Source organism: Triticum dicoccoides, chromosome 3B, assembly GCF_002162155.2.
Source record: "Triticum dicoccoides isolate Atlit2015 ecotype Zavitan chromosome 3B, WEW_v2.0, whole genome shotgun sequence".
In the NCBI taxonomy this organism is placed as follows: Eukaryota; Viridiplantae; Streptophyta; class Magnoliopsida; order Poales; family Poaceae; genus Triticum; species Triticum dicoccoides.
Genome location: NC_041385.1, coordinates 460,363,021 through 460,376,560, shown reverse-complemented (window position 1 = coordinate 460,376,560; position 13,540 = coordinate 460,363,021). Strand labels below are relative to the sequence as shown.

Sequence of the window (13,540 nt, the reverse complement as noted above, 5' to 3'; positions counted from 1 at the left end):
AGGGGGGAGGGGAGGAGGGGCAAAAAGATGAACTCAAAGTAAATTATTTTACAATCATGATAGAGACAAAAACCTGGGTATCTCACTTACAGACTGAATCACACAACAAGTACTCCCTCCGTCCCATAATATAAGAGCGTTTTTGACACTAGTGCAGTGTCAAAACACTCTTATATTATGAGACAGAGGGACTAGTTGACATGATTTGTTGTCTCTCTGTTTTCATTTTTGACATCCCTTATATACATATTTTTTTTGTATGCTAATTACACCAATGTTTTGTTTTTTCGTGACAAATAACACCCAGAAACAAGGGGTAGGAAGGCTAAAACTCTAGGCTCGATTTTTTAAGATTTTGCTTTGACAAGCAAGGAACTCTCATGTGTAGGCTTAAAGGATGCTTGTTTTTACAAGCTTTTTTTTCTCTCTCTAGAAGCCAGGATCTGACCCGTTGTAGGCTTGTCTATGTTTTTTCCTTTTTTTATCTCATGCAGCAACAACTAAAATCGTCGAGTACCAACAATAACTAAAAATGCCCATGCCCAACAGGTTAGCGTTGCAGAGGTTGTACTTAGGCTCAGTTCTTTTTCAAGCTTATGGGAGGCTTATGGCGAAAATTAAGCTCAAGCCCAAAAGAACTCGTTTAGCTGTCATTAGCTTAATTTCCACCGGCAGCCCCTTCCTTCACGTTTGAGATAAGCCAACGATGGGCAGCTTCCCGAGCGCAGCCCTTTAAAAAGTGAAGCGGTATTTCTCCTTGCCCTTTTCGTTGCTTATATTTACGAAAAAACTGCCACCGCTCAGCCAACAGAACAAGAGGCCCCTGTCCCATGCGGCCAAAATAATAATCCAAGCACAGAACGATGCCATGAGGGATATCATGGACTTTTCATTAGTTTATCAGAAAATAAGCTAGACAAATGAAATAGGAAAAGAATTGGATGGCTTATTCCAAGGGAGCTTATTCTCACTGCAGCTTCTCACGGGCTTAATTTAACTGCAGCTTATGCACAAGCCACGGCTCAAAAGAACTGGCCCTTAGGCTACCCAAATGCTATATAGAGTACCATATAGCGAGGAGTAAGGTACTTCTTGCTAAATAGCGATCCAAAGTGGGCCGAACCATTCAGGAAGGAGCATCGTTTCGTGAGCAAGTAGTTTTCAGAAGGTTCCTACGAGCTCCGCCGGTTTCAGGAACCTTCCAGGCTGTTGTTCTTTGTTATTTTTTCTTTTAGCCGGGTTCTTCTAGTTTTGAGCGGTTTTTTTAATCTTTCATCATTTCCCCTTTTTCCTTTTTGTTATTTTTATGTATATTTCCTTTTCCTGCTTTTCATTTATATATTTTTCTACCTTTTATTTTTCACTTTTCATTCTTACTTTGCAAACTTTTTTTTTCAATTTTTGTATTAAAATAAAACCAGCCAAAAAGTTCATCTACATTTAAATAAGTTCATATGCACAAAAAAATGTTCATTGTATGTTAAAAAGGTTACCAAAAAAATCAGTTTGGATAAAAGAAATGTTCATCGTATAATTAAAATAATTCACCACTAGAAAAGTTCAATTTGTATAAAAGAAATGGTAATCATACATGAAAAATAGTTCACCCTACACTATAAAAAAGTAAAACATATATTTATTAAAAAACACTTCATGATAAAAAATGTTCATTCGTATATTAAAAAATTGTTCTGTGTGCTTTGGAAAATGTTCACCATATATTAAAAAAATGTTCGGTGTGTTTGAAATTTGTGCACAATATTTTAGAAAAACAAATTCTAGTACAGAAAACAGAATTGTTTTTAAAAACTCAGAAACCCAGAAAAATAATCTCTATAGAAGAGAAAGAAAAACAGAAGGACCTGGGCCTGACCATTATCAGGATGATTGTAAGCGATCGTTCCTGGATGAGGCCTAGACAAACCCTAACCCTTAACTTAACTTGTGATGTAGACCAAATGTGTGCATGTCGAATCATGCAGGAAGGGGCCAGCTATCAGGCGCGCGTTGTCTGTCCTCATCCTCGTCAGCAGTTAACGCTACAGCCCAAAGATAAATCGACTGTCGGTCGACTGATTAATAAATGGTCAGTGCTAGGCGCCGGCGCACCGGCCCAACTTTCGGCCGGTCGCCTAGCACCCGACCGATTTAATTAGATTAGAGTACTGTCAGCCGTTAGATACGTCACCTGTCATCGTCCACACGCTGGTCTTCAGAAGTTCAGGTACCCCCGACAAAAGAGGATCGCGGACCAGATGCAGCCCGCACGCATCAACTATTGCGCCGGCTGCAAGTGTCTCCGTCTTCCAGCATCGCCGGCCACCATCTCCGCCGTCGCAACCCTCCGGCAGTCCCGTTCACATCAGCTCTCCATCCCCGCTGGTAGAGATTTCCTACTCGCAGCAAAAAACAAGTCGCTAGTAGCAGCTTTTCCGTCGTCGCCGTTGCAGCCATGGTAGCGCTGTCATCGCCGGCCACACATGCCACCGCGCTCGCCTCGGCTGCCTCCGCTCGCCATGACTGCCACCACAAAAACCTCGAGTACTTGGTTGAAGCAAAATGATTTGGCGGTTCCAGCAAATCTCAGTAGTGGTTCCAGCAAAAATCTAAAAGGAACAAAAGACTTTGATAAAGGTTGAAGCAAAAGCATTTACTGGTTCCAGCAAAAAATGACATCGGTTCCAGCAAAAATCAACCTCGGCAGGGAGAACTCCAGTGATTGATTGTAGCAAAAAAAGTTGCTAGTTCCAGCAAAAATATACACTATTTCCAGCAAAATAACTCAGGAAGGAGACTCTCATTTGTTCGATTGTAGCAAACAAAAGAATGATTGTAGCAAAAAGAACAGCTAGTTCCAGCAAAAATATACAATGGTTCCAGCAAAAAAAGTCACCTCACAGCCCACTCGTCCGTCTCCACGACGTGAAGACTTTCTCCGGTTGAGGCAGCGGAGGGCAACGGTTCCAGCTCTAGGATGTCCGGTTGCAGCAAAACGGGGCGCCCGTTCAAGCTCGCCACCATCTGGCTCCAGCACCGACGGCCCCCGCGAGTTGCAGCTCCGCCACCAGTGGTTGAAGCTCCGGTAGCAGCTGGCTGTAGCTTGCCCATCAGCTCGGCACCGTCAGATGCGGGAAGGAGTAGCAGTGCAGCAGCTTGAAAGGAGAAGGCCATGGAGCCGAGTTATGCGGCAAGGTGGAAGAGAGAGGACAGAGCGTGGGAACACCAGAGTTGTGTGGCCAGGAATGAGCGGTGAAGAGATAAGGATGGGAAAATAGAAAGGAAAGAAGCTTTCGGTGGAATGAGAGGGCACGTGGGCCACATGTTCGCTTTCGGTCAAACAAAGCGTACGCGACCGGCCAAGCGTTCCGCCGACGCACCGCAGGGAAACATTTCCCTTAATAAATACTCCCTCCGTTCCAAAATAGATGACTCAACTTTATACTAACTTTAGTACAAAGTTGGGTCATCTATTTTGGAACGGAGGGAGTAAAAATCAGTCGAGCTTGCACGTAGTTAGACTTAGAGTACAGTTAGACTTAAGTACAGTTCCCTGTCAACTTAAGAAGAGGTGATCGCCGTCTCTCAGCGCGCGAACGTCATCCACCTCCGCGCCGTCGGCGGTGAGTACATGTCTCGCCGCCATTCCAAACTTGTCTTCGCCAAGCTTCATCAGTTCTTCGAGTGAACCGGGCAGACATACGAGCTTCCCTGCCGCGCGGTTGCCCGCCATGCCACCATCTCTGGCAACACGTACCGGGTCGCCGTTCTGAAACGGGAGTGTGTCGTGCCCGACATCTCTGGCAAATGTTAGCTCCTCTCCATGTCGCACCTTCAGAGATTCAAGATACTGGAGACAAAGGTAAAATCAATGCCAAGTTCGGACTTCAGACAATCTAGTAAAACAATTTTTTACACTAAATCATCAGGATATTTTTGCTTCTGGACAACACCTGAATAATGCAGCATATGTGCATATAGTACCTGAGCAAAATTGGAGAATATAGTGTCCCCGTCTGCAGTAGCAGGCCGGACGGTGTTCTGCAAGTGGCTACGGCTTATGCGTATAACCTGGGTTAGGGTTCTGCTCCGGATGGTGAATGGCTGCGGGATGTTGAACATCACGCCGATATCACCCGCCATGCCATGTGGCCCTACCCTCATGACAAACTGAAACACAGCCAGAGTAATCGCAGGTTATATAGTCGTTGTCCATTTTTTTCAGTTAAAAGAAGAGTAAAACCTTATTTTTCAGCGGGTTCCGGCAAATTTCAGGCCGGGCTTACCTTCTCCAGGCCATCGTCCTTAGCAGTTCTCAACACATCCTGAAATGATACACAATAATGTCAGTCAGGGAATATACGTACTTAATGGAAGAAAACAGGACGTGAAATATGTGCAGTGAATTTACCACTTGGCCGGACGCGATGATGTAGCAGTCCGTCGGGATCTCGTTCTCCAAGACAATGTCCATCTTGGGCGGAAAGAACTCCGCCTTCATCTCGGAGACGAGCTGCACGACGAGGTTGTCCGAGACCCCCCGGAAGAGGTAGCAGTCCTCGACCGCGGCCTTGTAGAGGTGCTGCGCGACGGCCGACCGCGCGGCCTTGGGCAGCTCCGAAAGCACCTCGTCGGGCATCAGCAGCTCCGCCATCTGGAACCTCAGCTGCAAGCTCTCCACCATATGCTCCCGCATCCACACCGGCAGCCGGTTCGCCTTCCCGTACCTCGCCACCTGGTCCACCATGTCCCTTTGCAGGTCCAGTTATTAATGGTGCATCATATGCATCAACTGCAACTGCAGCTGCGTTTGATGCTTTTACTATGCGTCTGTTTGCTGGTGAGGAAGGTACCATGCGGAATGTGGTGGTGGCACCGTGGACGACGAGGTTGGTCATGTTGCGGATGACGTAGCAGGCGATGCCCATGTTGCAGAGCATGAAGAGGATGCTGAAGAGCTTCTCGCCGGTGTTGGCGGCGTGCAGGTCGCCGTAGCCGACCGTGGCCATGGTGGTCATGGACCAGTACACTGCGTACGTGTAGGCGAACCACACGCTGCGCTCCTTGAAGTCGCCCCGGAGGCTGCCGATCCAGGTCTGCTCCTTGTCCCGGTAGTGGAACGCGAGCCACAGGTACCCGCACGACGCGCAGTGCAGCGCAAACAGAGCCACCTGCATCACCAACTTCTGTTACGCATGAGCCAACTAGTAATTCGGGTTTGCTGACGAATTTCGTGTTCAAGTATTGTTCTTACGCAGAATAGCTTGATAAACCTAGTCCAGAAGTAGCTCAGCCTGGTGTCTTTCTCCAACCTGCAATGTTCATACAAATAAATGTGTGCGATTTTACCTTGTTATTAATCATGAGTAAACATGTACTCCATCCGTTCCTAAATATAAGCCTTTTTAGAGATTTCAATGCGAACTACATACAGAGTAAAATGAATGAATCTACATTCTAAAATACGTCTATATATATCCGTATGTAGCCCGCATTGAAATCTCTAAAAGTCTTATATTTAGAAACGGAGGGACCAACACATATGCTAGCCTCTGTTCATCACCATGCTCTATATCAACAATTAATGAAATACTCAGATCAATGAAACATGGGCAGTCTCAGTCTCAGATCAAGGTCGCTTGAAGCGCGACTACACTGTACAGCCGACAAGATAAGGCCAAAGAAAGAATGCCACGCCGCCCAACTCTATAAAACGTATCTTAAATCGTTTATGGATGCATTATTGAGCACACTCGTACACATTATTAGCCAGACACAAAATCCTAAATGGCCCTGTTGCAAAAGGACTTGACTGAAGTGACTCGAGATCTGACATTTTGTTCCACCCCAGATGGATTCAGGCCTCCGAACAGGTGTTACTTGTTTCGTTCTATGTCGACAGACATGCTACTCTTATAGGGCGAGGATTTTTGTATATTGGTGTTAGAGTATCTCTAACCGACCCCTTCTAATCTCTACTCCTAATGGAGCAGTTGGTAGTCTCGCTTTCAGGTTTTTTTTCGTCCCACCTACCATGGTTTTTTTTCGTCCCACCTACCATGGTTTTTTTTCAACCGGTTTTTTTCATCACACCATCCCCACCCCTACCCCACCCCATTCACCGCACGCAGTCAGGTTCCGTTTCCCCCCTTACGTCCCCGATTCATGCATGACAATCAATTCTTTCCAAACGCAATCATGCATGACAATCAATTCTTTCCAAACGCAATCAATTAACTTAAGGTAACCAGACACAATCAATTCAATAAAACGGAGCGATATCTCGGGCGATTTTCTTGCTCCCGATATATAATGGTGCTAGCCAATCTGTTAACAAATGAGAAGGAAACAATCACGTGTATGTAGGGAAGATAATCGTGGAGATTGCAGGGCAGTTAAGGCCGTGCGTCACATGCAGGAAGGATTTCCCGAGTTCAGCGAAAGAGAAGGAAATCTGAGTTGGTGAATAGTCTCCACGATTTATTTTCGTCTGGCTTTTTTTCGTCTGATTTTTCTTCGTCCCACCTCCCACCACCACCCTCTCACCGGTTTTCCTCTTTTCTCGTCTAACCGGCAACACCCAATGTATTTACGGTAATCAATCACAATTAATCCACGTATAGTAAGGCTATAAACTCAGAAATCTCAAATATGATTATTATAGTAATAAATCCATCCAGGTATGGTAAGGTCATAACTCAGGAAATTTCGAATATGGTAATTATATGGCAATAAATCAATCCAGGTATGGTAAGGCTATAAATATAAAGGAAAACTATTCCTGTGAGACGTCTAATACATGGCTTTCGTCAGACCAGCATCTCACCAATCGTTTTGGAGCCATGCATCCAACAACGCCTGGCTGTACTATATAACCCCTCCGAATCATCCTCACATCCACCATCAAACCCTAATCAACTACCTCGCCACCCTCTCTGCCACACCTGCCATCTGGATCCTCCTCGCTTCAACCTCGCTCTTATCGCACCACCGCATCTACGTTCGACCAGCAAGTCCTCCGGCAAGAACGCACACACCATGTCGCCTTGATGGCTAAGCATGTGCATGTGTGCTTCATGCCTCCTTGTGATCCGTTCGTCGCGCTGCATCCCCAATCTGGCCGGTGTGGCACTGTAATTTCGCCGGTGTGCAGACCTTCGTTTCCTCTGCTACTCCTCGTCAGACATTTTGTAGTTGCTGCTTGAAGTGGTATGGTCGTGCTCTGCTCGTTGAAGCCTGTAATTGGGGCTGCATGCTATAGACTCATGAGGTCCCTTTTCAATGTGGCTGCGTGGTAGCGATGCTCTCATGCGTGCTACGTCGGCTGTGCTCCAGCGGTCTTGCATTTGGCCGGGTTGAAGGATACCATATGTGTAGTAGCCACACGTGATTCAGATTTTGTTCACATTGGAAGTACAAGTGATTGTTGTTGGAAACAAATTTCCACCCTTTTGGAAGCATAATTTTCTTCGGTCAAAATGTATATGTAAAATTATTGGTATACTTTCTACCTGCAATTCAATTACCTATCAATGGTGTATCCAACATTGCTCTATTTTTCTTCCTACACATAAGAAAAATCTCTATTCCTAAGGGAGCAGTTGGTAGTCTCGCTTCCAGGTTTTTTTTAGTCCCACCTTCCACGGTTTTTTTTCGTCCTAAAAAAATCTACGAAATTTCGTAGGTTAACCAAGGACAACTCCCACCTCCCAGGTTTTTTTCGTCCCACCTCCCATGGTTTTTTTTGGTACCTCGTCCCACCTCACACTAAGCCGCCACGAACCGCAAAAACCGCCTACCTTAGCCAAATCAACAAATCTCTCTCATTAATGCAATTTTCTTTAGGAAACAAATAATGGATTCTTTCCTATCTTAGCCAAATCAACGGATCTTTTCTATTAATGCAATTTGCTTTAGCAAACAAATAATAGATTCTTTCCTACCTTAGCCAAATCAACGGATCCCTCCCATTAATGCAATTTGCTTTAGCAAACAAATAATAGATTCTTTCCTACCTTAACCAAATCTACGAAATCTCTCTCATTAATGCAATTTGCTTTAGGAAACAAATAATAGATTTTCAGGAAACAAATAATCTCTAATCTCTAATAATTTCTACTCCTAATGAAACAGTTGGTAGTCTCCTCCCACCTTCCATGGTTTTTTTGGTACCTCCTCCCACCTTCGCTGGTTTTTTTTCGTAGATTTTTTTCGTTCCCTCCCCTCACTTCATCGGTTTATTTTCGCGTCACCCTCTCACACAACGAAAGAAATCTAAACAGATCAGAACTTTTCATACTGACGCAAGTTATTTAGTAATGTAGAATCAATCACGAACAATCTCTAAAGATCAAATCTAAATTAATTAACCTTACCTTAAATCACTCAGTTACATTAATTAGTAAACAAATAATTGATTTTCAAAAAATCGCTCAATCACGTAAACCTTACCTTAACTCACGGATGGTAATCAATCTCCAAACAAAGGAAACAATACATCGAGGGAGCAGTAAATAAACTCCCTTTCTTATGACATGTATATGATCTTTCCTTCCCTCTACGTTGTCGAGCGTTCTTGATTCTCGAGGCCGATGCTTGGGCTGCGTCACTGGGTCGCGACGGTGCTGGAGGACGAGGACGGCGAGGCCGGGTGCCGCGGCACCGTGTTGGCCGCGGCCGGTGAAGGGGGCAAAGAAGGGCGGCTTCCCTGGCCCTGGCCATGGCCGTGACCCTGTGAATTGGTGCGGTGGAAGTGGCACTTGAAGGACACGGCGTGGGTGGCCGACGCGCAGACGCGCTTGGAAGCGGGCCCGTGGCCCGTGCCGGACGGCGCCGACACCGACCCGGGCCACCTCCTCCGCGTATTCTTGGAGCTGTGGCTGGCCAATTTACATGAAATTAATTCCCTCAGTTGTGGTGGCAAATATAATACACATAATCCATATTGTTATATACTAGCTTGTGTGTGTGAAATAGATGGATTATGCTCCCGTACCCAATAAGATGGATATGTGTGTGTTAGAGAGAGAGAGAGAGGGAGAGGGGGAGAGAGTGAGGAAGAGGAAGGCAGAAAGTGTGTGTAAGGAATTGATGATAAAAAAGGTCGCCAATGTCACTTGATATATATGAGAATATTAATATTGAACTTTTAAAGTTAATGTGGCCCCGTTGCAACGCACGGGTGTTCTTCTAGTCTAGTGAGTATATGACTGTCTGTCTTTTAGTGGTGTATATTTGTTCCTCTAAAAAATGCAGCTTCTAACTGAACCCCTAAACTTAACTCGTTCAAAAAATAAACATAAATTTGGTGCAAATTTGATCAAACTAATCCATCGTACCTGATTGGAACTCGATTCAGCCACCCAGAGCAAGCAAAGGTCGATGACCGTCGTCACCCCCGGCCTTTAGAACTTGTATGGTTTGTGGAACTCGATTCGGGCTGATGTGCTTGTGTTTGTGTTTTGGATTTCAGTGCTTGTTGAGCTGTGCCCTCAGCATTAACCCCTTATGCTACTTTGTGTGTGTTTATGGAACTTGTGTGTGTGTATGAACCTTGTTGGATGTTTGGCTTGGACGGTTTGCTTTATCTATAAAACGAGGCGAAAGCCTTTTTCGGTATAGAACTTGTATTGCCGGCGCTCTTCTTCGACACACTCTGGGTACAGGCGGCGGAGCTCCGCCATGCATTCCTCGTCGGCGCGATGTCGGGGAAGTTTAGTCGGGGGTTTGCACCGCGGAGGCGCACCGACATGATGTCGTACGCTCGCGCCGCTGACTAGTAAGAACCGACCCAAATCCGCTGGTGGGTATTCTGGTCGGTGATCTCCGCCACCCACTTCCCCCATGCCCGCTGCCACACGGTGAGGTACCTACTCTGTGGCCCCGGCGATGACCGCATGTCGGGGAACCAGGAAGCGCCGCCGAAGGAGGAGGACAGAGCGCGGCGAGCACGGGCTCTGGAGCGTGGAGCAGCGCTTCTAAACGGTGGCGGGGAGCGGCAGTGGCTGGATCCGGCCATTTTGGGTAGTATGGCAACAGCGGTGGCGGTAGAGTGCATAAGGTCGAGCGGTGGGAGGAGGGAGATTTTTACTCCAGCGGTGGCCAACCTAGTATACTTAGGACACCGGTATGTATCGGACATTAGGTACGAGCAGATGACAACTCCGAACGTTTTCGACGGGAAGTTTAGTGACGTGAGGATGGTAACTTTAGTTGTCAAAAGCATGGCAAGTTTAGCGCTTCAATTTATTTTTGACAGAACCTTGTTGTGTGTCACTAAAAATTGCCATCCTTGCCTGACTGGAACTGCCATCGAAAAATGTCAAGGCTGAAGTGCCACGCATCTGACGTGTGACACTTATCATATGAGTATATTTAAGGGTTGGGGTGGCCACAAAACAAACATTATCCTTCTCTAACAGTTTTAGAAGATCAGTTAGGTGCGGTTTATTGGAGTAAAACCATATTTTATTTGTCTAATAACATCTTTTAGGGGATCGGTTAGTGAAATAAGATATCGTACTAGGACAAAGTACATTGTATGTGTATATATAATGGAGTAGTATGCTCGTACGTAGAGTACCTTGCAAAGAGCTTACTGGCGCGACGCAGCCGCCAGAGCCGGAGAAGGATGAGGAACCCGCAGTGTCCGTTTTTCTTGCCCCTCACGAGCTGGTAGACCATTCACAAATCACAAAGCATCTAATCTCTCCCCACCTGATTTCAGGTGGAGGTGAAGTGGATGCTTTGTGATTTGTGGATGCCACGTGTTATCCATCAGGATGGGTCTCACCTGCTAATCCGTGAGACCTGGTCTCATAGAATTTTTTTCCATCTGCAACGGGATTGTGGAGGCCACATCCAGCACGAACCACGGCCGCGTCAGGTACCTATAATTCCAATCCGCGCAAAATACGCATGGTGTTATTACGCATAGATATCGCCAAGAGTCCTAAAGGAAACAAATTAATTCGCAGCGATGAGTACGAGTTAGTACCTCGCGGCGATCTTGCTACGGTCGTCGACGAGGAGGTCGGTGGACCTGTCGCGGTACGCGACGAAGAAGGAGACGACGATGTCGGCGCAGAAGAAGACGTCGACGACCAGGTCCACGACGAGGTGCGCCCGGGAGGCGGCCTTCTCCAGGGCCAGCTCGAACGGCGACGCCCACGCAGAGTAGGCCACCAGCACGATCAGGAACATCTGCCAGTACCTGCGATCGAGATCAACTCCGTCGTTCAACCTCGTATAGCACGTGGACATGCCAAGGCGATCGAGCCGCGCGCACCTGTAGGGGCGGCCGTAAGGGTTGATGACGTTTGGCCGGAGCGGCGAGGGACTCCGCCCAGTGCTTCCGGGAGATGCCCGGTAGAGAGGCTGATGTTCCGCGGCAGGAGCATCCTCGACGACGACGACGAACCTCTCTGACTTCCTACGCCTGCCATGGCCATGCTGACTAGCAGCCTCTGCGGCCGGCCCAGGGATAACCGGGAAAGTATCGAATCGGTGATGTAGGGTATTGAATGAGAAAGTTTAGTGCTAGTCGCAACCAAAAGAAACAGTGGAATTGTATTTACTTCCTAACTTCGCTCTTAATTATTATCAGCCTGTCTTTTTGTCTATGGCAGACAATAATAATGTGTTAATAATCTTCCTACCTTAAGCTCCGGCCTCCAAGTATCAACCGGATAACAGGAACAAAATTAATGAAAATAACAACAGGCAAGGTGCACCTGTTTGGGCTGCCTCGGCCCAACCAGGAAAACACGCATAGGACCCTTACATGGGTTGGCAAGAGCACGGCCTACTAAATTCATTTTTTTTTCGGAAAAATATTTTATTTCGTATATGTCTGAAGAGTATTGCCAGAATTTAGTTTTTTAGTTGTCCGAAATCAGTTCTAAATAAATAGTTAAAAGGGGCAAAAAGATGATCATGCATGTAGATATATATGTTCATACGTGGAAATAAAATATTCATCATGTATTAAAAAATGTCCCTGTGTAAAATAAATAAAATTTTGTATTAAAAAAGGTCAATATAATTTTATAATTTTTTTCATATATTCATAAAAAGTGTCCACAATGTACATATATGTTGACATGTGTGAAATAAATAAATTATTGCTTATTTAAAAGTTCCATTATCGAGAAAACTAAATTCCTGTATTTAAAAGTTTATGTATCCCTTGCATAAAGTTCATAGATTCCGAAAAATGTTTAGAAACATGTGGGTATATGTCAATATAATAAATGGTTTAGAGTCCAAACGAAAGAAAAGGGAAGAAAATGAAATAAAAGAAAACTGGAAAGAAAAAAAAAAGGAAAAAAAGGAAAAGTTATAGAAACACAGAAAGGAAACGTTGATGGGCTCACCCGGGTATATTTGCCATCTATATTTGCCCCCAACGGTATCGTCCCTTCCAGAAATTCATTTTTCAATACCACGTATATTAATTACTTAAACGGTTATTAGTTGTTATAGTCGTTCCTTTTTCTTTTTCCGAGATCTATTCATCAATTATAAATGTGGTACAAAGAACACTAGAAGTAAATTTTACATTCATGTCGGTAGACTACTTGCATATGCCACGCAGAGCAGAAAACTTCTCAGAAACACACCATCCAACCTGTTATCAAAACTATACTTTGCAATCTCACGTGTCACCCCCTAGCTTGCCAATTGATTTTAGAGAGCTTAAAACTTTGGTACAGTCTACAAATACTAAATGTTTCCTTCGGATCAACGTAAGGGAACTTGACAAGGTTTCTACATGATTTTTTTATGTATCTACTATCTGCATCACCTCGACCCTTACCCCCCATCCTCCCGATGTCCTCCCTCTTGATTTCCTCCTCTTGGTCCCCTCCCTCCCGATCCGATCTATGGCTTTGAGCCGCCGCCGCCCCTCTCCTCACCGCTGCCGGAGTTCCGCGCAAAGCCCACATGGGGGATGATAGCGACGGAGGGGCCTTCCGCCATTGTGGCCCTGGGATGCAGTTGCAGTGGAGATCCGCGGGGCGTCCTAGATGTTGGGGGAACGTAGTAATTTCAAAAAATTTCCTACGCACACGCAAGATCATGGTGATGGCATAGCAACGAGAGGGGAGAGTGTTCGTCCACGTACCCTCGTAGAACGTAAGCGGAAGCGTTAGCACAACGCGGTTGATGTAGTCGTACATCTTCACGATCCGACCGATCCAAGCACCGAACGTACGGAGCCTCCGAGTTCAGCACACGTTCAGCTCGATGACGATCTCCGGCCTCCGATCCAGCCGAGCTCCGAAGATGAGTTCCGTCAGCACGACGGCATGGTGACGATGATGATGTTCTACCGACGCAGGGCTTCGCCTAAACTCCGCGACGATATGACCGAGGTGGAATATGGTGGAGGGGGGCACCGCACACGGCTAAGGAACGATCCGTAGATCAACTTGTGTGTCTATGGGGTGCCCCCCCGCCCCCATATATAAAGGAGCCAGGGGGAAGGAGGCGGCCGGCCAATGAGGGCGCGCCAAGGGGGGAGTCCTACTCCCATCGGGAG

General features: G+C 46.1%; 1 long non-coding RNA gene and 1 pseudogene across 1 annotated transcript; both read right to left on the bottom strand.

Annotated features, from left to right (window-relative positions):
* Window positions 1–1,721: 1,721 nt before the first annotated feature.
* Window positions 1,722–3,227, bottom strand: LOC119281388. The gene is made up of 3 exons (XR_005138398.1): window positions 2,894–3,227; window positions 2,189–2,606; window positions 1,722–2,039 (listed from the first exon to the last, which is right to left on the bottom strand). It is a non-coding gene; the product is annotated as an uncharacterized LOC119281388 (long non-coding RNA).
* A 326-nt stretch (window positions 3,228–3,553) lies between these two features.
* Window positions 3,554–11,441, bottom strand: LOC119281387 (annotated as a pseudogene).
* Between the last annotated feature and the right edge of the window lie 2,099 nt (window positions 11,442–13,540).